Here is a 23,641-nt window from a genome sequence, read left to right as displayed (position 1 = left end):
GTGAGGGGCCCCCTCTCTCTGTGTAAGGGCCCCACTCTCTGTGACATGCCTCTTCTCTGCGTGAGAGCCCCCTCTCTTGGTGTGAGGTTCACCCTCCCTGAGTGTGACATTCTTCCCCTCTCCACTGCTCTCTGTTTTGAGGTTAGTTATTTTGTTTTCATTGTGACCAAGTTTTCTCCTTTTTGACTTTTATGGTTTTTTTAATTGTCATTTTATTTATTAATTCATTCTATTTATTTGTTTCATTTCTGGTAGCATCAGTGCGGCCTGTCATTTAACCACTGACACACCATCCGGCCCATGCATGGTAAAAGGTTGCCCACCCTCCTCCTTGATTCATGCACTGTTCACACCTGTGCTCAGTATCCCTGAGCTGAATGTAATGGTAAGTCGACATACAATGTAAATATCATCTCATAACTTAAATTTTTAAATTTTGACAGAGAGTACGGTAACAGGCCAAATATGTCCATAATGTCAGCAGTTCATCATGAGGCGATTGCAGCCCAGGCGACCCGGGATCAAATCCAGCGGCTGTCCGCAAGGAATTTGAACGTTCTCCCCACGTCTCTGGTGCTCCAATTTCCTCCCACCCTCCAAAAAACATATGGTGATTGTCGGTTAATTGTTGTATTTGGGCAGCATGGACTCATGGGGCAGAAGGCCCTGTTACTGTACTGTATATTATAATTTAATTTTTTAAAAATGCATTAACAACTAACTAAAATGAAAACTGCATGAAAAAATGAAAATAATCTCTATCACGAACAATCAATAATTATCCGGCCACAAAAATATTATTCTGAAATGTTCAAGGTACTTTTGGTAACTTTAAGTTTTAATGCTGAACGACCAAAGGAGCTGCTCTCACTAACCATCTGAGACTCTCGTATGAACAAAATAATATTTATTTATTTACTTGTATAGATAGAAAAACTCATCGTATTGTTTGTCGGTTTGTGTGTTCATGTCCAGTTGTGTGTCTGCGTGTCTTGCACCGAGGACCGGAGAACGCTATTTCTTCGGGTTGTACTCGGATAGCCAGATGGCAATAAACTTGACTTAACATCATTCCACAAAGTAAATTCATTTTGCACTTTTACATCATGTAAATAGCAGGGAAAAATTGATGGTATCAATCTCAACCAGAAACATACTGTAAATATTGGCACACAATGTGCATATCAAAAAACAATCTGAATTTCTCTCTGATGTAATGAACTTCACACTCTGATTGTACCTAACACCCTAAACAAGATTAGTTTCACCCAACTATGTAAACTTTTTATTGTCATGTAATAAAAAGGAAAATGTAATATTACACATTTCCTTCAAAGAGCTGCCATTAGTACTGCTCGGCCCCCATTACAGTAAGAGAAAGAGAAGCAAAAAAGAGCTCCTGAGAGTCAACCCCATCGCTTCTGCTTCCGCAGCCACACATCTTCCAGATTCAATCCCCCGATACAATCAGGAATCTTTCCGCGCCCGAGGGCCTTTGGGAACCCTCAGCACCCTCTCGAATCCCAGTTTGGGTACCTGGTTCCCAGTCTCCTGCAGGCCAAAGCCTGAGTGGGTCCTTTAACCTCAAATCACCAAAAGCCCGCAGCCTGTGTGGGTCCTTCAGCCACTAAGCCCTCACTGGTCATCACAATGCAATGTGATTTACTTGCCCCACAGTAGAAATATAACAATATGATGTAAATATCAATGAATGTCACTCTTCGATAAATGTCACACTGGAATGAATGTCACTTGATAATGTAAACTCCATTCTGCAGTGAATATCATTGCAGACAATAAACATCGCCCTACAAAGTGATTATCTCGCAACAATGTGAATCTCCCTGCACATAATACTGCTCTTTCCCAATCGCTCCATTTAATCCATAATGTATCTAATAACTTCAATCAAAATCACAAATGCAATAAATATCCATGTTTATTATCCAGAATATCAATTTCCAATATAAGCATTATCTTCTAATGAGTATTACATTCCAATGCAAATATCACCCTGCACTTGAAGTAATGCACAACAATAAATGACACCACTCAGTGTAAATATTAGACAACAGTGAATACTTCCCAGCAATGAATTTTACCTAAAGTTAAAATTAGAACATAACCACACAGTTATCCCCTGCTATTGCTGACCTCTTAAAACCTACTCCACTACAATCTAATCCAATGGTTCTCAACCTTTTCCTTCCACTCACATACTACTTGAAGTAATCCCAATACCATCGGGGCTCTGTGATTAACAAGGGATTGCTTAAGCTGGGATGTGAGTAGGAAGGGAAGGTTGAGAATCCCTGCTCCCGACCCAATTGAAACAGAAATATTTTGCTTGAGAAAAATTCTCATTGGCCCATTTCCTCTGGAGTTCTGAAACCGTGCACATAACGAGTCAATTAGGTACGATTACAACTTTTTCTTTCCACTCACATTCCACCTTACGAATCACAGAGTACCTATGGCATAAGTTATACTTAGAATGGTGTGTGAGTGGAAAGAAAAAAGTTTGAGAAACCCTGCTCTAATCGTTCCTGATCTCATTCCTGAAGCCCTCTATTTTTCTGACAATATTCCTCACTGATACCTCCTACAACATACCATCTTAACTTCATAGCCCTGCAATGAATATCAGACAAAAACATAAATGTCACCAGTGATGCCAATATCATAGCAAAATACCATATAATGTAAATTTCTCTGCAATAAACATATCTTACAATGTAAATATCATCTAACAATAAATATAATTTTGTAATAAATGTCACCAGTAAAACACAAATATTACCTTACAATGTGAAAAATACCCTACCTTCCTACAATATATCACCCAACAATGTGAAGCCTGTTCTGTAATGTAAACATCAATGTCATCCAACTCTATTTATGCACAGCATAAGTATTAATTTTTGATTAATTTTAAATAATTTATTAAACTATAAGTGTGATCATGGATAAAAGTAATTACATTTCTTACCACGACTGTGATATTTGGTGATGTTGCAGTTTTAACCTATTTGTTGACTGCATTGCCCACATTATTCTTCTTAAAACATTTATTGAGTTTAACAGAATAACCCTGAATACATGTTCTACTAATATAACGAAAGAATATCAAAACATATACACACCATATAATTAATATAAATGCACTTTACAACACATTTCATCCATAATTGTTAATTTGACATTATTTTTGGAAATAATTATGAATATAAACCACGAGTTACATTCCACCAAAACTCGGTCCCCACATTAGGAGCCCTATGTTTTACCAGGTCCCTCTGACTTCTGACTGTGTTGTGATAATGAATGTCATTGACATTGTAAGCAGGTCCTAGCAGTGAATACCATCCTGAAATAATCAGTATAGGCCCTTCAGCCCTTGATCATGTGCTGACCCATATATCCCTTCTTTTTTTAAAAAAAGTACTCAACCCTCCCTACCCCATAACCCTCTATTTTCCTTCCATCCATGTGTCTGTCTAAGAGTTTCTTAAATACCCCCAATGTTTCAGCTTCAACCATCATCCCCGGCCAAGCATTTTAGGCACCCACACTCTCTGTTAAAATTCTTGCCCCTGATGTCTCCCTAAACTTCCCTCCCTTCACATTGTACATATATCCTCTGGTGTTTGCTAATCCTGCCTTCAGAAACAGGTACTGGCTCTCCACCCTATCTCTCATAATCCTGTAGACCTCTATCAAGTCTCCTCTTATCCTTTTATGCTCCAAAGAGAAAAGTCCCAGCTCTATTAACCTTGCCTCATAAGACTTGTTTCCCAATTCAGGCAACATCCTGGTAAATCTCCTTTGCACCCTCTCCATACCTTCCACATCCTTCCTAAAATGAGGAGAACAGAACTGAACACAATACTCTTAAGTGTGGTCTCACTCAGGATTTGTAAAGTGGCAACATGATCTCTCGACTCTTGAATTCAATCCCCTATTAATGAAGCCCAACATCCCATAGGCCTTCTTAACCTTCTCGACCTTGAGGGATGTGTAGATTTTGACCCCAAGGTCCCTCTGGTCATCTACACTATTAAGAAACTGGCCATTTACCCTGCACTCAGCCTTCTGGTTTGTCCTTCCAAAATGCATCACCCCACACTTTCAGGGATTCAACTCCATCTGTCACTTTTCTGACCAAAACTGCATCCTGTCTATATCCTCTTGTAACCTTCGACAACCTTCAGCTCCATCCACAACGCCTCCAACCGTCGTATCATCTGCAAATTTACTGACCCATCCTTCCACCTCTTCATTCAGGATATTTATAAAAATGACAAAGAGCAGGGGCCCCAGAACAAATCCTTGTGGCACTCCACTAGTCTCTGACCTCCAGGCAGAATATTTTCTTCCACTACTACTGTGCTGTGATCATCCCCCTGCAGTAAACTGTGGCTAACACCCCACCATTTAAGTCAAGTTTATTGTCATCTGATTGTACAACTACAACCAGATGAAATGGGGTTTTCTGGTCCTCGGTGCAAAACACTCAGACACACATCCGGAGATAACGCACATGCATACAAATGATACATATGCAGGACAAGTATTCATATGCACAAATAAGTAAATATTATTCTGTTAATATGGGAGTTTTGGATTGCTAATGTGAGCGGTCATTCGCACAGCCCGTGGGAAGAGCGGTTTCTCAGGCTGGTGGTGTTGGCACTAATGCTCCTGTACCTCTTTCCCGATGGGAACAGCTGTAAGATGCTGTGTGCAGGGTGGAAGGAGTCCTCCATTAAGAGGTAATCAGTCATGGCTGGACCTTGATTGCAAAACAAATCTATTCATGGGGGAACTAAAAGAGCGTATATTTAACTACCTGTATTTGTCGGGATGTGACATTGTTGGCAAGGTGCTCACTAATTGTACATCTTTAATTTCGTTGAGAAGGAGGTGGTGATAAGTAGCTTTTATTGAACCATGTGTTCTGCTGGTGAAGTTGCTCTGGAGAGGGAGTTCTATAAGTTTGACCCATTGACAATGATGGAATGGGTGATATATTCCCAGTGAAATACGAAAGTCTACAGATGCTGTCAAAACATAGAAATGATGGAGGACCTCAGCCAGTCTCGCAGCGTCCATATGTTTCAGGACTGAGTCCTTTAGGCCACCCAGGTCAGGATGGTTACGTGGTCCCTTGCTTCTCCTATCAGAGCACTGTATTGGCGGCATTGGTGCAGACCTGGGAGAACAGGGAGCTGAGAAACATTGCTGCTCCAAAAGGTTTGACTGCCTGGTCCTATTGCTGGTGTTCCGTTCAGGCTTTAAATGACCTGTTAAAGGAGCCACCTGTGTTTATTAGTAAAATCCTGCAACCATGGAAATCTGACCCAAGATAGCGTTACCTATGCTCGGCAGTGGTTACAAAGATTTGCCTTGGTGAGACAGGCAAGAATTATACGGCTGCTGGGGATACCAATAGACTGATAATGAAGAACAGGGTGATGCCTGTTACCAATCTGGGTGGTTCCAACATGAAGACACCATTGGATTGCTTGTGATGTTTTGTTGACAGCTCAATGAAGGAAACATATTCTGAAAATCCACCCACACGGCATCATTATCGACATCCCCCTCTCCTGGTCTCTCACCCCTTTCCCTTCTACCTCCTGTCAGAGAGCTATCCTTCTTAGCTTTCTGTCCCCTCCCCTATCACCTCTCAAATTAATTTGCTTCCACCCTCCCACCTATATCCACCTATTGTCCCTTACCAGGTAATCTGTGTACTTCCCCCTTCCCCTTCCTCTCTTCTGTCTTCTGCTTTCCTCCTCCATCCCCCCACCCCCTCCATCCAATTTTATTCATGTGTCTACCTGATTTTCAACATTCCCCATGAAGGGCTCAGCCTAAAACATCCACTGCCTTTTACTTCTTCTGGATACAGCGTGACCTGCTGACTTTCTCCAGCACTTTAGTGTGCTGCACTAGACCCCAACATCTGCAGGCTTTCTTGTTTACTTCAAAAAATGTGTCTTGTTTAATCTATGCAGAATCTAAAATCTTATTGCATAGGTCATACTATATAAGTGTGAACCATGCCTGATGTTGTCAAACAAGGCTGGAATCAAGATAAACTACAGTAATTGAAAGTAATCCCCGTGCACCTGTATAACACAAGAGTTCAAAATAAGAGGAAAATTGACTACAATGTTCAAAACTTTTATCGTGTCCTTAAAAAATGCAAACTTTTTAGGTTGTACAGAAGAAGGATGTGGCGTGGAACAGAATCGACCTGGCTTCATGGATCTGGCAGTGAAGTGATGGACTGAGTGGCCTCCTTGTAGGAGTAAATGTAAGGCTATTTCTAGTTTAGATTGTTGTTGATTAATATATCAAATACATTAAACCATTAATTAATGAAAATATTAATACATAAATACAACTTGGTCAATGCTTTTGCTCTAGACCACCTTGAGAAAAGCATTTCATATATACGCTGTTCTTCATCGACTACAGCTCAGCCTTCAATACCTTTACTACCTCAGTCCTGGTCAAGGAGCTACAAACTCTAGGCCTCTGTACCCCACTCTGCAACTGGATCCTTGACCTTCTCATTGGAAGACCACAGTCAATACGAATTGGAAACTATGTCTTCTCACTTATTATCAACACCTCAAGGATTTGGGCTTAGCCCACTGCTCTTCTTGTTATACACCCATGACTGTATGGCCGGGCACAATTCCAATGCTATCTATATCTTTGCTGATGACACCACAGTTGTTGGTAGAATCACAAACAGCCATGAGGAAACAGACCAGGGAGTTTGATCAGCTCGTTGAATGGTGTCATGACAACAACCTTCTGCTCAATGTCAGTAAAAGCAAGGAGATGATTGTGGACTTCAGGAGGAGGTCAGGAGAACACAACCCATGTCTGGTCATTGCACTACTTGTTTTTCATAAAGACATAAATATTATTTTATCTTCTAATCAGAGACGGGTTCTAGCATTCTCCACTTCATTAGCAAGAACAATTCTGTTGAATTGGAAAGATGAGTTTCCACCTACACATAATCAATGGCTATTAGATATCATGTCCTTTTTAAATCTGGAGAAAATTAGTCAAAGATGTCACGAAAATCAAGATAACTTTTGATAAGACTCGGGGCTCATTTCTAGCTCACTTCCATCATTTGACTAATGATGTGCGGTGATGAATGTCACTGGCCGTGCTTGTTCACATCCCCTGAGGCCTCTTGCTTGAATTGAACACAACACACAATCTGAATTTTAACCTTGATCACTGTGGGCTTGAATTTTTTTCTTTTTCTTTTCATTTTTTCTTACTTATCTCTTACGATATTGATGATGGTTCCTTTCAGTCATTTTGTGAGGTTTGATATGAGGAACAGCATGTACGTGAATGTATTCAGACCCATCCTCTCGACATGCCCTTCCATATCCAGTGGTATGATGAGTCCAACATGGCTAGGAGAGGTTCTGTGGCAATGTATGGTCAGATTGAGCTTTGGTGTAAGGGATGCCCTTTCTGCGCTTCATGGCTTGTGTTTGCTAGATGGCCGTTGACCCTACGAGAGGTTTCGTCCACTCTTCGACAGGTCTTGTTTTTATCCTGCAGGGTGTCTAGCCACCCTGTTATCGACTACCCGGCCATGCGACAGGTAGTACCGGGTTACATGGTACCAGTAGCACTCAGAATCATACTTAATTAACCTACAATCCCGTATGCTTTAGAGGGTGGGAGAAAACTGGAGCACCCAGAGGAAACTCACACAGTCATGGGGAAACATAGAAACATAGAAACATAGAAGATAGGAGCAGGAGTAGGTCATTCGACCCTTCGAGCCTGCTCCACCATTCAACGAGATCATGGCTGATCTTAAAGTTCAGTACCCCGTGTCCGCCTTCTCTCCGTAACCTTTAATACCCTTATACTGAAGAAATATATCTAATTCCCTCTTAAATATATTTAATGAACCTGCCTCTACTGCCCTCTGTCGCAATGAATTCCACAGATTCACCACCCTCTGGGTAAAGAAATTCTTCCTCATCTCGGTCCTAAATGGTTTGCCTATTATCCTCAAACCATGGCCCCGGGTTCTGGATTTTCCCATCCTTGGAAACATCCCATCTGCATCCACTCTGTCCAGTCCTGCCAGAATTTTATATGTCTCTATGAGATCCCCTCTCAATCTTCTAAACTCCAGCGAGTACAATCCCAATTTGCGCAATCTTTCCTCATAAGTCATTCCTGCCATTCCAGGTATCAGCCTGGTGAATCGCCTCTGCACTCCCTCCATTGCAAGAACATCCTTCCTTAGATAAGGTGACCAAAACTGCACACAATACTCCAGGTGGGGTCTCACCAAGGCCCTGTACAGCTGCAGTAAGGTATCCTTGTTCCTATACTCAAACCCTCTTGATATGAAGGCCAACATACCATTTGCCTTTTTAACCGCCTGCTGTACCTGCATGCTCGCCTTCAGAGACTGATGTACAAGTACCCCTAGGTCTCTGCGCTTCCCCATCTCTTAATCTATTGCCATTCAAATAGTCATCTGCCCTCGGTTTGTATTACCAAAGTGGATATCCTCACATTTATCCACATTGTAGTGCATTTGCCATGGATCTGCCCAGTCCCTCAATTGATCCAAATCACACTGGAGCATCCTGACCCCCTCTTCCGTGCACAAAACCCCTCCTAGCTTAGTGTCATCTGCAAATTTGGAGATATTACATCCAATCCTCTCATCCAGATCATTAATGTAAATTGTGAACAGCTGAGGTCCCAGTACAGATCCCTGTGGCAGCCCACTGGTCACCGCCTGCCACTCAGAAAACAAGCCATTTATCCCAACTCTGTCTTCTACCTGCCAGCCAGTTCTCAATCCACATCAATACTTTTCCCCCAATCCCATGAGCCTTGATTTTGGAAGCCAGTCGTTTATGCGGGACCTTATCAGAGAATGTACAAACCCCTTACAGACAGCACTGGATTTGAATCTGGGTCACAGTGCTGCAATAACTTCACATTAACGGCTACACTAACTGTGCCACCCATTACTTCAAATTTATATTTTCACAGTTCTGATGTGTTCTTGTTTTAGAGGACTAGACTGGATACATTAAGTTATTCTTCTCTGTGTGGCGATGTGCAGAGATCTTCACAGGAAGTATGTATTCCCACAATTAGCCACAAATGTTTATAAGGTAAGGAAGGCAGATGATGTGTTGGCCTTCATTAGCTGGGGGATTGAGTTCAACAGTTGTGAAGTAATATTGCAGCTCTATAATACTTTGGTTAGACCAGTGATTCTAACCTTTTTCTTTCTACTCACAACCAACTTTAAGTAATCCCTATGACATCGGTGCTCTGTGATTAGTAAGGGATTGTTAATGAAATATTTTGCTGGAGAAAAATGATCATTGCCCCATTTCCTTTGGAGTTAGGAAACTGTGCACATAATGAGTCATTTAGGTACAATTAAAACAGTGGGTTTCAAACTTTTTCTTTCCACCCACATACCACCTTAAGCAACCCCTTACTAATCACAGAGCATTGATGGCATACAGAATATTTAAAGTGGGATGTGAGTGAAAAGAAAAAAGGTTGAGAACCACTGGGTTAGATCATACTTGCAGATCATATTCATTTCTGGTTGACTCATAACAAGAAGGATGAGATGCTTTGTCGAGTGTTAAGAGGAAATTTACCAGGATGTTGCCTGGATGGGAGAACATGTTATATGACAGGGCTTTTTTCTCTGGAGCAACAAAGGATGAGAGGTGACTTAATAAAGATGTTGAAGATTTTTTTCTGGGGCAACAATAGCAAATGCCATAGTTTATAGGTGAGCAAAGTTTAAGGAAGGTGAGTTATTTACTCAGAGAAAGGTGGGTGCCTGGAATGGAATGCCAGAGTTGGTCATGGAGAGTGGTGCAATAGGGACATACAAAAGACTCTCAGATGGATGTAAGAAAAATAGAGGGTTACAGATTATGGGGTTGGGAAGGAAAGGATGAGAGGAGAGGAGGGAGGAGGGGGCAAGGTGAGGAGCGCAGTCTAACAGGTAAGAGTCACAAGTGGGAAGAGAAGGAATGTGAGGTGATAGGGAGAGTAGGCCAAGGGTCGCTCTCTGATGGAGAGGGGAGAGAGTGAGGAGCAGAAGGAAAGGAGACAGATAGGGAGAAAGACTGGGGGAAGAGGTTAACAGAAATTGAAGTTGATGCTTATGCTTCTGGTGGGAGAATGCCAAGCTGAATATAAGGTGCTGCTCCAATTTTTGGTGCATACGTGTATTGTATAATGTGTGCGACAATAAATTCATTATCATTTCAATAAAAAGTTTGCATGCTATTCAGGCAAGTCAACTCATGCTTGCTCGTGTAATTACAGGTGAACCAATGCAACAAAGGGTCACAGGCCTTTTCTTATACTCCAGAGAGTAGGATGGTGGCAAGAGTGAGAGGGCAACTCACAATTGTCTTTCTAGCACCTGGAGAGAGCAGCATAATGGTAATGCTCCTGGATTAGTAACCCAGAGTGATGAGCAGCAGGTTGAATGCCATTATTACAGCTGGGGCATGTTCAGTTAATTTTAAAAGATCCTTGGAATCAGCAATGGTATTAAAAGCCCATCTGGTTCATTTGAGTAACTCCAGTCCCACTTACTCTTCAATTGCCCAGAAGCCCCGTTAGCACAGCTGTTAGCACAACACCATTACAGCGCCAACGATCTGGGTGCAGATCTGATGTTCGCTGTATGGAGTTTGTACATTTTCCTTGTTTTCTATGGGTGCCCACATTCCAAAGGCATGCAGGGCACTTAAATGTTCAAGTTAAGCACACAGCACACTCTTCCGGCCCACGTCTCATGCTGTCCAAATATCCCAATTAACCTGCTACCCCCGTACATTTTGGGGTGGTGGGGGGGGGGGGTGGGAGGAAACTGGAGCACTGGGAGGAAACCCACGCAGACACGGGAAGAACATAAAGACTCCCTACAGATAGCATTGTCGTTGCTGGCTCTGTTATAGTGTGGTACTAACCAGTTAATTGGCCACATGGGTGTATTTTGGCAGCACAAACTCGTGGGCCACAAGAGCATGTTACCAAGCTATATATCTAAATTTAAAAAGAAATAAACGTGCATAGCTGATGTTAACATCCCTTCGATGGATAAGAACCTGCAAATGCCTGATCGCAGATAATCTCTCTTCACCTTGTTTTAACATCTCATTGTCCAAATTGATTTTTTTTGCTCTATCAATAAGTGGTAATTCTGCCTCTCCAGCAGGAAAAAAAAAATCTCAGGGGTTGTATGTGATGCTATGTGTGTTCTCTGACAATAAACCTGAATTCTGAATCTGATCGAAGGGTTCATTGCTCATCTATTATTCAGCATCACTTTCTCACACCTCAAAAGTCTCTTCTCTTTGGCTTGGCTTCGCAGACGAAGATTTATGGAGGGGTAAATATCCACGTCAGCTGCAGGCTCGTTTGTGGCTGACAAGTCCGATGCGGGACAGGCAGACACGATTGCAACGGAAAATTGGTGGGTTGGGGTTGGGTGTTGGGTTTTTCCTCCTTTGTCTTTTGTCAGTGAGGTGGGCTCTGCGGTCTTCTTCAAAGGAGGTTGCTGCCCGCCAAACTGTGAGGCACCAAGATGCACGGTTTGAGGCGAGATCAGCCCACTGGCGGTGGTCAATGTGGCAGGCACCAAGAGATTTCTTTAGGCAGTCCTTGTACCTCTTCTTTGGTGCACCTCTGTCACGGTGGCCAGTGGAGAGCTCGCCATATAAAAAGATCATTGTGCCAAACATCCTACCACATCTCAGAAACAATTTCCATTTGTTTTTTTACAATAGGCACTGTGAATATTTAGCTTGTGTCAGATAGTCTCCAGATTATGTAGGACCTGCAAAGACACTAATGTAATAAGATCCACTATGGTCACATGTTGCTTGATGGGAAACCATTTCATCAGTGAGAGGGATCTCCCAGTGGCCAGCCTCATCATTCCCACACTGACATGGCCTCATGCACTGCCAAACCAATGCTATCTGTAGGGAGCACCTAATCTATCTGGGCATTCTCCAACTGGACGGCATTCACATCATCTTCTCCCGTTTCCGTTATGACGCTCCCTCTCTTCCCCATCCCTCTGTTTCCTTTCATCCACCTCTCCACCCCCCTTCCCTCTACATTCAGAGAGCTATCCCCTTCCCCTCTCAACTCTCAGCTTTTTTTCTCTCGTGTACTTACACCCATGCCACCAATTGTATGTAGACCTGTGTTCCTTCCCCTGCCCCTCCTTCCACCATTTTGCTCAAGCGTCTGTCTGCTTTATGCTCATACCCTAATGAGAGGCTCAGGCCCGAAGCGTGGGTTATGTAACTATCTTTGCTACATAAAGAACACTGTATGACTTGCTGAGTCTCCCCAGCATTTCTGTGTGATCTTCCATTTCATTTCACTGTTATTTTTTTTTAATTAATGAGAATAAAATGAACATGTCTCCTCAAAGGGAAGGCTATTAACTATAATTTCAGAAGACCTTTGAGCTCAACATAGTTGCATTGTTAATGCCTTTGTGCAAATTCATCTGGAAAGTACCATCCAAATAATCCTTCATTTTCAGATGATGTGATAACAAATCATCCACAAGGTTGCTTTCTAATCGTTTAAAGAAGATTGAGAGACTACTTGTGTCAAATGTTAAAATTGGGGCAGGTTGGAATCTCAAGAGGGAATTGGAATGGTCAGTTGTAACAGATGCAGGTGTATTTCTGGAGCCTTGAAGAATAAGGGGAGATTTAATAAAAATGTACAAAATTTTGATCAAGTAAATGCAAGTAGATTAGGTGAGATACAAAATGAAGGACATTGCTCTAATAACTCAGAGCAATGAACCGCAGGTTGAATTCCAGAATTATAGCTGGGACGTGAAAGGGGAGAAGTTTTAAAGGGAGCATGAGGGGAAATTTCACACAGAATTGTGGGAGCGTTGAATGAGTTGCCAGCTGAAGTGGGGAACTATTGTTAAAGAGCCCAGAGGACCCCAAAAACCAGCAGCGATAGATATGCACCACAACACAGGTTTATTTAAACAAAAGTAGTTTTTAATTATATTTGAACAAGAAAACAGAATTAAACTTTAACATAACCTACTTACTTAACCTATCTAGCCCACTTAATTTCCACCCACCCCCCACTCAATACTAAGTGCAGGTGTGTGTAATGTGTATTTAAGATTAGAAAAGTTCTTTGGATTACAGTCCAATCACACTGGTTGCAGGGAATTTCTTGTACTGTGCACAGAAGTTAGCATTAACAAAGTTCACCAGTGTTTGGTGCTTAACAGGAAAATGGTTACCACTCAGGAAGGTTCTTGCTGGTTTTCAGAGAGAGAGATTCCTTTTCCAGGACATCCGCAACCAATTCCTTCTCAATCAGTCTTGCTGACGAAACTTGCCCCCTTCAGGGTCCTCTTTCTTTCAGGACACCTTTCAGACTGCCAATCTCCTCCTTTGACCAGGCAGCCTTCCGAAGTGTACCAGCTTGTCCCTCTGGAACTGATTTCTGTGTCTTCTTCCCTCTCACTCCCTCCTTCTCTGAGAGCAAAGCTGTTCTGTCTCTGCCTCCAAAGATCACATGCTCTCCCAGGCAAGCTGCTGTCGATCCTCTGCAAAAAGCACTCTGCAAAAAAATGTTTTAAACTGTGTGTCCTCCCAAACCACCTCTAAATACTCTGTCACGCTATTAACAAAAATTCAGACATGGATGAGAGGGGCATAGAGGGGTGTGGATTGGGTGCAAGTGAGTGGAACGAGACAGAATAATAGTTTGGGCCAGAATAGAACATTCAAAGGGTCTGTTTTCTATGTCATAATGTTCTAAGTTTCAAAAGGGATGTGGCATAATTGGGACTGTAATTCTCGTGATACCTGATCAGTTTCATTTGTTGAAGGAGATGTTGATGTCAACTATTGTGTGAAATGAAATAGATCCTCATCAGAACATTAAGCAGGTAAACCTCAAACAGGCCATTCGGACCAACTTGAATTGAATCTCCTACCTGGACATGGGACATATCCCTCAGTACCTTTCATGTTCATGGGTCCATCCAAAAGCCTCTCAAATGCTATTGTACCTGCTGCCATCATTGAGCCTGCAGCCCATTGCAGGCACCTACCACTCAGTGTAAATTTTGACCAGCACATCTTTGAACTTTCCCCTCTCACATGAAATGTCCTCTGGTATTTGACAGTTTTATTCTGGGGGAAAATATTTATGACTCTCCACTCTATCAATACCTTGTGCAGTTGTATAAACCTCTATCAGGTCTCCCCTTAGCCCTCGATGCTCCAGAGAGAACAATCCAAGTTTCTCCAACCTCTCCTAATAGTTCATATCCTCTAATCCAGGCACCATCCTGGTAAATCTCTTCTGTACCATTTCCAAAGCTTCAGCATCTTTCCTGTAAAATGGAGACCAGGAATGCATTCAATACTCCAAGTGTGGCTTAAATCATCCCCCAGGATGATGTGAGCACTCACCTATTGCTAAAGTTCAAATCTAAACATCACGTGTCAGTGCGACTTAAAAGTCCCTTGGAGTCCACTTAAGGTGACTTATCATGGATACCCATCTCCTCACTTGTGAGGAATGCACAACAGTGACTGCAATTCCTGAGAAGACTGAAGCGGGCAAGGCAACGGCCACCATCCTGTCAACATTTTACAGGAGCTCTATCAAGAGCGTCCTGGCCAGCTGCAAAACGGTATGGTGCAGTTGCTGAAGAGCATTGGATCGGAGGTTAAACTACAGGACCATAAGACCAGAGAGGATCACTGGTGTCCTCCTCACCGCCCATCGAGGTGATCTACCAGTATTGTTATCTGAAGAGAGTGTGCAAAATCATTGAGGACCCCTTCCACCCCGCACACAGCATCTTCCAGCTACTCCCATCGGGGAAGAGCTACAGGAGGCTCAGAGCCAGCGCCACCAGGCTGAGGAACAGCTTCTTCCCACAGGTAGTGAGGGTGCTGAATGACCAAAGGAACTGCTCACACTAACCATCCGAGACTCATTTGTACAAAAGAATATTTATTTTTATAGATATCATCCTTGTCCTGCATATGTATTATTTGTCTGTGTTTTAAGTCTGGTGGTGTGTCTGCATGTTTTTGCACGGAGGACCAGAGAATGCTGTTTCGTCGCGTTGTATTGTACAGATACAATAAACTTGACTAACTACAGGAAAGATATCGACATGATAGAAAGAGCACAGAGATGTTGGCAGCACTTGATGAGCTAAGTTACAAGGGAAGAATAAACAGGTTCACACTTTATTACCTAGAACAGAGGAAAATGATGAGAGTGATGGCAGAAGTAAACAAAATGATGAGGCATATAGAAAAAATAAATGCAAGCAAGTTTTTTCCCCACTGAGATTAGATAAGATAAAAACTAGAGGAAGCAAGTTACGGGTGAAAATGGAAAGTTTAAAGGAAGCATTAGGGGAAACTTCACACAGAGTGGTGAGAGTGTGGGATGAACTGCCAGCCAAAGTGGTGAATGCCGGTTTCATTTTGATATTTAAGAAAAAATTTGGATTGGTTCATGGATGGGAGGGATATGGTCTCAGTGCAGATCAATGGGACTAGACAGAATAGTAGTTCAGCACAGACCAGATGGGCAGAAGGGCCTGCTTATGTACCACATTGTTCTATGGTTCCATGAACATACCCAATACTAAGGAGGTTGGAATGACGTTAGATTGGCATAAGTTTGATGGGCTGAAGATCCTGCTCCTGAGCTATAACATTTGATGTCCAATTATGTACGCCATGCATCTGCAAGCATGGAAAATAAAAAGCTTTAACATAGTTGTTCTTTGGTAAAAGTAGACATTTGGAGCAAGGGGCTAGCTATCCAGTTCTCTCTCTAACTGGAAGTGCCAGGAACATTTGCTAAGTTTGGGATTGGTACCAATGCAAATCCTCCTGGAGATAGAACCATGGAACCATAGAACATTACAGCACAGAAACAGGCACCTTCAACCCTTCTAGTCCGTGCCAAACCAATTTTGTTTTTGCCTAGTCTCTGGTCCAGAGGGCTGACAGACTGCAGTGGGTGGAACCTGGAGCAAAATGCAACTTGCTGGAGGAACTCAGTGTCACTGGGAGAAAAACAAGATTGATGTTTCAGGTTGGAACCCTTCATCAAGGGTGAGACTGCAGAGGGCAAGATATCCATTGTAGTGAGGACAGGGTAGGTGTCCCCATCTGTCTGTCATGATCTCTCCTTGGCCACCATCCATCCCCCTCCTATCCTGTCCTCATTATACTGGCCATCTTCCCCTCTGCACCCACAGTCCTGCTAAAAGGTCCCACCTGAAACCTTGGCCATTCTTTCTCTCTCACTGATTATATTTGACCTGTTGAGTTCCTCCAGCAGATTGCTTTTCACATGGATGTTGCCTGGAATGGCAGCCTTTGGCATTGAGCAGAGATTGGATAGGCTGGGCTTGTTTCCTTTGCAGTGGAGGAAAAGGTGAGGTTTCTAGAGAGGGAGATAATCCATTGGAAAAAAAATTGAACTATCAAAAATAATGGGTATTTATTTTATTCACAGCAAGGTAGAAGTCAATTCCAGGTAATTAAACCTTTGCTAACTTCTACGCTATCCATGCTGCCCTTGTCGTATTGTCAGTATTGCACTGAGATGTGAGGAGGAGTTTGAAAAGGTATCAAATGGATATGTTTTTGACATAAAGTTTGATGCCCAGCACACACTTCTAGAGGAGGTGGTGAAATCAGAAACAATTATTTTAGAAGTGGCAATAGGCCATGCATGGTAGGATGCTGCCCTCATGTGTTGGGGGAAGAGCATCTGAGCCAAAGGATTAGTTTAAGCATGATGGACCAAATGGCCTGTATTTTTACTGTGCAGCAATATTATGACTGGAGCTGCGGCGTGTTAGGAAGAGTATCAGGTTAACAGAGAGACAAGTCTGGACACAAGTATTATAATCACACGTAAATGGGAGAGCATTAAACAGTACTTGAATTCTATTTCACTTAAGTAACGATATAGACATTCATTTCAGACCTAGGTTGGACTCTGAAAATAGTGAACCTATACCCGACACACTCACACACTTGAGTACACATGCTACAAACAAGGATTCTACATACACCCAGCTCCCTGTACCAATGGGGGTATGGCTCTCTGCAAGTATTGATCTATCACAGTACTAACGACTCAGCTTCAGTGTAGTGCACACCTTATCCATGACACTTCCAGCAATGTCCACAGCAGCAACTGGCATGGAGCAATGTCCAGGGCTTGGACCACAAGGCAGATAGAAAGAATGTGCTGTGTGCTGGTGTTATATACAGCATTAAACTGTGTTTCCAGCCAGTAAGGTCCCTAGGTGATTTAAATTATCCAACAGCCAGATAGATTAACAGGTGATGTGGTTCCAAATAAATTTCAGACATGAAGAACACATGACTACCTGCAATACACACGTTCCAAACAGGCAGGGAGGCTACGTTTCCTCCACACACAAGCTATACCCATTTTAAAATCGGAAGGATAAGTGTTGAATTCTAAAATAAATTTGAGGCAAAACGCATTTAACCCTTCTCCTGGTCTTCAATACTGACCTTTTTCTCTACTACGTCTGACGAAGGGCTCAGGCCTGAAATGACGACTACCCTTTGCAACCTTTGGTGACCTGCCAAGCCTCTCCAGCAGGGTTGGGTCCTGTACTGGACCATAGCATCTATGGACTTTTTGTTCACCTGTCTCTCCCACAAATGAATAATTAAAGGATTCTTTAACAACTTACCCGTCCTTCAGCGAAAATGTTGTCAAAGTCATCAGCTCACTGTAGTGCAATCAGTGACCATTCACAGACATTAAGCAATTAGTCAAAGGCTTTATTAATCAGAAGACCCAGAGATGCTTCTACATGCTGCTGACTCTCGTCCAAGGTAGGTATGAGGGAGGAGACCAAGGCTCTCGACCTTTATTAGGAGATCTTATGGGGAGGGGGTTACAGGTACAGAAGGTGGGCCAGCCTGCCCATCCCAGTGAGGACATACCTGCAGTTCCACGTTCCACCACACTCACTGCAACAGTTCTCTGCTGTGATTCTGCCAACATCTGAAGTTTGATTGGCTGGTGTGTTTAAAATCTTCTCGAACCTGTCCCATATCCAGGCCTAACTGAACAAATTTGCCTGTGTTTCTCAGGAAAAAAGCTCCCAAAACTATATTGTTTCAGACAGTTTCCATCTGTTGACTGGATTCCCTTGAACATCACTGCCCTCGAGCTTGACACCAAGTTAAATTAAATCCTGATCCGCATTTTGATCAGTCTGAAAGAAGAAATATTTCTTTCAGAGTCGCTGAGCCATAGAGCACAGAACCAGGTCCATTGCTTTCCTGCGGAGGTGGCTGCTTACATGGAGAGAATTGGCAGAGCATGGGATGGAGGTGGGTAGGATTACACCATTCCCTACTTTAATACTGCAAACCTGCATACTGTACATCCAGCCCAGAGATGCCAAGCATAATATCTACCATCCTATCTTCTTGCAAGGCAACTTTCAGTAGGCTACATGCCTAGATCCGCATTTACCTCAGCACATCAATTGACAGCTCAGTAATGTTGCAGTTAGTGCAGTGGTTCTCAACCTTTTTATTTCCACTCACATACCACTTTAAGTATTCCCTACACCATCGGTGCTCTGTGATTAGTAAGGGAATGCAAAAGGTGAGATGTAGGTGGAAAGAAAAAGTTTGAAAACCATTGTTTTAATCATACCTCATTTGCTCATGTGCATGGTTACCTAACTCCAAAGGAAATGGGCCAATGACCATTCATCTCCCGCAAAATATTTCCATAACAATTGGGTCTCGAGCAGGGGTTAGTGGAATGCTGTTACTGCATCAGCAACCAGGACTGGAGTTTGAATCTCACGCTGTCTGCAAGGAGTTTGTACATTCTCCCTGAGCATCTGTGGGTTTCCTCTGGGTCCTCTGGCATTTTTCTCCCTGTTCAAAACATACAGGGGTTGTAGGTCAATTGGATATAATTGGACGGCACAGACTAGTGGCCAGAAGGGTCTGTATGTCTAAATTTAAAATAAAAAAAAATTAAGAGCCCTGCCATTAACTCAGATACTGTCATGTAATAAAACAGAAATGTAATATTTCACAAAATTGCCATAAAGCAGACAATGATTCACCATTAGAGTTTCTAGTGCCCCTTAGAATCAGACAAAGAAAAGCCAATGAGAGTTCCCCCAGTGTCACTGAGTCCATGGCTTCATCTTCAGGGCACCAGATCCAGTTACATTCAAACCATCAGCGACCCAAGCCCTGGTCCAAATCTCCGACACCTTGAGGAAGCCCTCAGCGCCCAGGGCCTTTTGGGAGCCCTCCTTTCCCTCAGCGCTCTCTCGAATTTCAGTTACAATAACTGGTTCCCATGAGCCTGACTCCAGCAGCCTGGAGTGAATCTATCGACCTCAAATCACCAGCTGCTCGTGGTCTTTGTAGGTTCCTCGCCAGCAAGTCACTATGTACATTCCCTTACACAATCTCCGAAAATGCAGCACCTCATACTAATCCCGATTCAAATCGGTCTGCCATTCTTCTGTAAGGATCTGAAACATGGAAATACATCTACAAACACCTAAAAACAATTGGTTTCTGTGCTGTGTAGCTTCATGACAGTGAGTGGCTGGGGTCTGGAGTAGAGGGTCCATTCTTGGAAGCAGTTAAATTCAAAGTAAACTTAAATACCTATATGAAATGAATTAATTTGTCGTTCTGAAGGGAGAGGGCAGGGGAATGTGCCTAGCTGGATCACCCTACTCCCAGTGCGGAGCTCACCAGATGCTCTTGCTGATTCCAGTCTTCCATAACAAATTGTTTCACTGTAGGAACTTGGCACAGAACATTCACTGTGCTTGCGTGTCTGAGACCATTGCCAAGACTTCCCTTCCAAAACAGCTCATGCATACAAATGGGAAGAGTTGATGATTTTTTTTTTTATATACAGAGCCAGGAGAGGTGCACTGTAACCCTCCAAGGAAGAGGGTAAGGGTTTCTGCAGTAGAACTTCCATTTGGGATCATGTTATTAAATTGAACATAAATGGATGGATGTAATGAGCACAGATGGCCACTTGTTCCCAGGAACATGCCAATAGTCTCCCTTTCCTTTTGCATTCAAATAATATTTGGGATCAGAATCAGATGGTGCTTCTTCAGTGTTTAAAAGCAACGATTCCACTCAGATAGTTCAGAAATCTTGTTATTTTGTGGGAAAAAAATGAAGATAATCAGGGAGGATTCAGTCAGCACACAGTTCCTTCATATTCTTGCCTCGAGGAAGGGCTCAGGCCCGAAACATCAATAATATATCTTTACCTCCCATGGACATTGCAAAACCTGCTGAGTTCCTTTAGCATTTCTGTGCTTTTTCCTTCATTAGCCCACTTGCCCCAAAGTGAACATTTTACAGAGAACGCTGCCAGCCGTCAGAGAGCAGAGGCAATCATCAAGGATCCACGGATCCACTTATCAAGGATCCACTCAGCATACGTGCTCAACTCGCTGCCACCATCAGGAAAGAGGTGTCGGTGCCACAAGACTCATACCGCCAGGTTCAGGAACATCTGCTACCCCTCCACCATCAGACTCCTCAACGACAAACTCAATCAGGGACTCTTGTGCACTTCATTGATTTCCCTCGCTCTCTGTATTGCAGATAGTTTACATTTCCTTATTTGTTTACATGCCTACGTTTTGTACAGATTTTTTTCTTGCACTACCAATAAGTGGTAATTCTGCCTGTGGTGCTCTGACAATAAATCTGAAATCTGAGTCAAGAGCAGAAACCAACCTCTAAAAGTGGCTGCAGTTTGTTTTTTTTTCCAGAAAGGCAAACATAAAATGACACTGCATACAGCAAGAGAAATGCTAAGTTATTTGCTTCATTATCTCACAATTTGTCAAAGCACCCATGTTCAGAACTTTAGTTGTCTAAAAGTCAATTTAAAGACAATTTTTTAATTTGTTGCAAATTGATGCAATGCTAATGGCTGTAAAATACAATAACAGCCCTGAAGCACAAAGCAGGCCACTTAGAGGTCCATTAACCTGAAATGTTAATTGTAAGTGTGCAGTTTTTATTGTCCCCTGAAGCTGATTAGCAGGAATTATTTGTGTCAAGGTACTTCTTTATAGCCAGTTGCCACCAAAGTTTCTCCAAAACGTCAAACCATACAACACTTGTCAAATGATCAGAGGTCATTGTTCTTACGCTAATCAGAAGGAGCAAATTGGGGAAGATGGTGGCTCTGCTGTGATGGCAGTGAAGACTAGCGGGGGGAGCAGGGAGTGGAGACACAGCGCTTTCAAGGGGTCTGACCGTCCAGTCCAACTGCTCTGTATAGGCTTTAAATGGAGCTGATCGTAGTTTTAAAAATTCTGCGACCATGGCAGATGGTCCTAAGATGGCGGCGCCTCCTATCGGCAGCAACCACGAGAGGTTGCAGACTCTGGGGAAGCAGAGGACCGCCACAGGGCACCAAAAAAAGGGGAAAACACACTTTAGAAGCGACCCATGGGACTGTGACCACAGCAGTAGACCAGTGGGGGTCTCTGCAGTTGAAGAAACAAGCAGGCCATGGGCTGTTGGTGACTCATGGCGTGGAACCCATGCAGGAGGCAGCTGCTGGCAACTACGGTTGAGGGATTCACACTGTGCTGTTGACTGATGGAAACGGGTTCAAGAGTGGATGAAGGCACACCAGGTAATGGAAGTGGAATGCAAGAGGATGCTGAAGGGTTTCTGATTCTGCTGTTTGGTTTGGACTTGACTCTGTGAGACTGCAGAATCCTTCGAAATTCCTTTGTTCAGAAGTTTCCTGCCTGACCTGTTAGATAATCCTCTGGATAACCCTCTCTTTAAGGCCTTCTGTACCTGTGCTGCCACTTTCAGGAAATTATTTATTGGTATTCCCAGATCTCTTTGTTCTCCTGTACTACTCAATGCCCCACTGTATACCGTGTATATTATACCTTGGCTTGTCCTTCCAAAGGACAGCACCTCACACTTGTCCACATCAAATTCTATCTGCCATCCTGCCTTCCCTCACTCTCCACCACACCTCCAAACTTTGTGTCATCTGCAAACTTCCTGATCCAACTTACCAAATGACCATTCTGCTTCGACCTCTTTTTTTAAAAACAACGGTGGCTTCCGATCATCCTGTGGCTCTCCAAAGGGCCTCAAGTGATCAGATGGCATTTACCCATCATGGTTACAAAACTGAGCATTTTACAAACAAACTATCACAACAGGAATCACTGACCAACTATTAATTGTCTCCAGAAAATAATTTGTATAATATCTTGTTCAATATATTGACCAGAAAAAGAAATTATCTCTTTTTAAAAAAAATTGCAAAGAACCCTATCCTTCATTCTCACTCTACTGAAATCAAAGCCTTGCACTATCTCCCTGTTGTAATTAAATCTTTTTTTTGAGGATTTTGAAGCTCAAGTCCATTTACTGATGAAAGACAGAAAACAATAAATGTTTGTTCAAAAGGGTAGAGGAAGGGAAACTGAATAATTGAAGCTTAACCTCAAGGGAGTGGCAAATGATAATGTTATTATTCCAGCAAATCTAATCTATCTGTGCAAAATCTAATATATGGGGAATTTAAATACTTGGGTGACTTTCCTGCAATTCAAGTTCAGATAAACCAGGCCTGAAGCAATATGTTTGTCTCCACAATATTTTTTTTGCCAGCTCAGGCTGGGCTTATGAATGCCTTGTTTAGCCCACCTAGAAAGTGGTGGCTCTTGGGAATCGAGGCACCTTGCTGAGCATGGGTCTGTTCGTGACTCAAGGAGAGGAACCCACGCAGACAGCATGCTGCTGGCAACCGCTGTCAGAGGACTCGCCCCACGCCGCGCGCTGCTAGAGACTGGCTGAACAGAATACCAGGCATCAGAACCAGGATGGGAGAAGATGGCCGAGGGCGCTGGTGGCGTTGGAGGCTTGGATCTGGAGCTCGGGCTGCCGATGGTTTTGACCACGGTTGTGAGACTGCAGGAGGACTTGGTGAATCCATGGAATCTCAGTGACTCTGGGGGCACTGTCATTTGCACCTCTCTCTCTCACTGAATGTAAGGCATGCCAATCAATTTCTGCTGATGGTCAATCTGTCTGCTTTACAGCAGGCTAAAACCAATTTTGTGTCATGTTACATCTGTTTCATTCCAGGACAATAAAGGAATCTTGAAATTAAGCTCTGGAGGCCGAACGTAAAGCCCAGCCCATCGAGCCTTTGACAGCTGCAAGCCCACTAGCTCGTTGCACTCAAATACACTAATTAACCTGCCAACCACATACGATTTGAGGGTGGGAGGAAACCAGAGCACTTGGAGGAAATAAAGCTGCCCCAAAACAATGTAAAACCATTTCTAAACAAAGTAAAAAAAATAATGAAATAAGATTTGAAAGTGTGTGCGCGCGCGCGCGTGTGTGTGCGTGTGTGTGCTATTAAAAATATCTGAAATTGCTGGAAATTAATTAAGGATTGTCAAAAACAA

The 23,641-nt window shown here is 42.9% G+C and overlaps 1 long non-coding RNA gene across 2 annotated transcripts in view; it reads left to right on the top strand.

The window, feature by feature from the left end:
- The first annotated feature begins 260 nt into the window (after positions 1-260).
- The window catches only part of LOC138742810 (uncharacterized), a 131,318-nt gene continuing 107,937 nt past the window's right edge, over positions 261-23,641 (top strand). For both annotated transcript variants that reach the window (XR_011344418.1, XR_011344417.1), the window contains exons 1-2: positions 261-385; positions 6,224-6,322. This is a non-coding gene — a long non-coding RNA (uncharacterized lncRNA). The remainder of the gene's footprint in view (positions 386-6,223; positions 6,323-23,641) is intronic.

The sequence above is a fragment of the Narcine bancroftii genome, chromosome 9 (assembly GCF_036971445.1).
Source record: "Narcine bancroftii isolate sNarBan1 chromosome 9, sNarBan1.hap1, whole genome shotgun sequence".
Classification (NCBI taxonomy): domain Eukaryota; kingdom Metazoa; phylum Chordata; class Chondrichthyes; order Torpediniformes; family Narcinidae; genus Narcine; species Narcine bancroftii.
The sequence above is the reverse complement of the archived record's forward strand: the minus strand, read 5'-3'. Positions and strand labels throughout refer to the sequence as shown.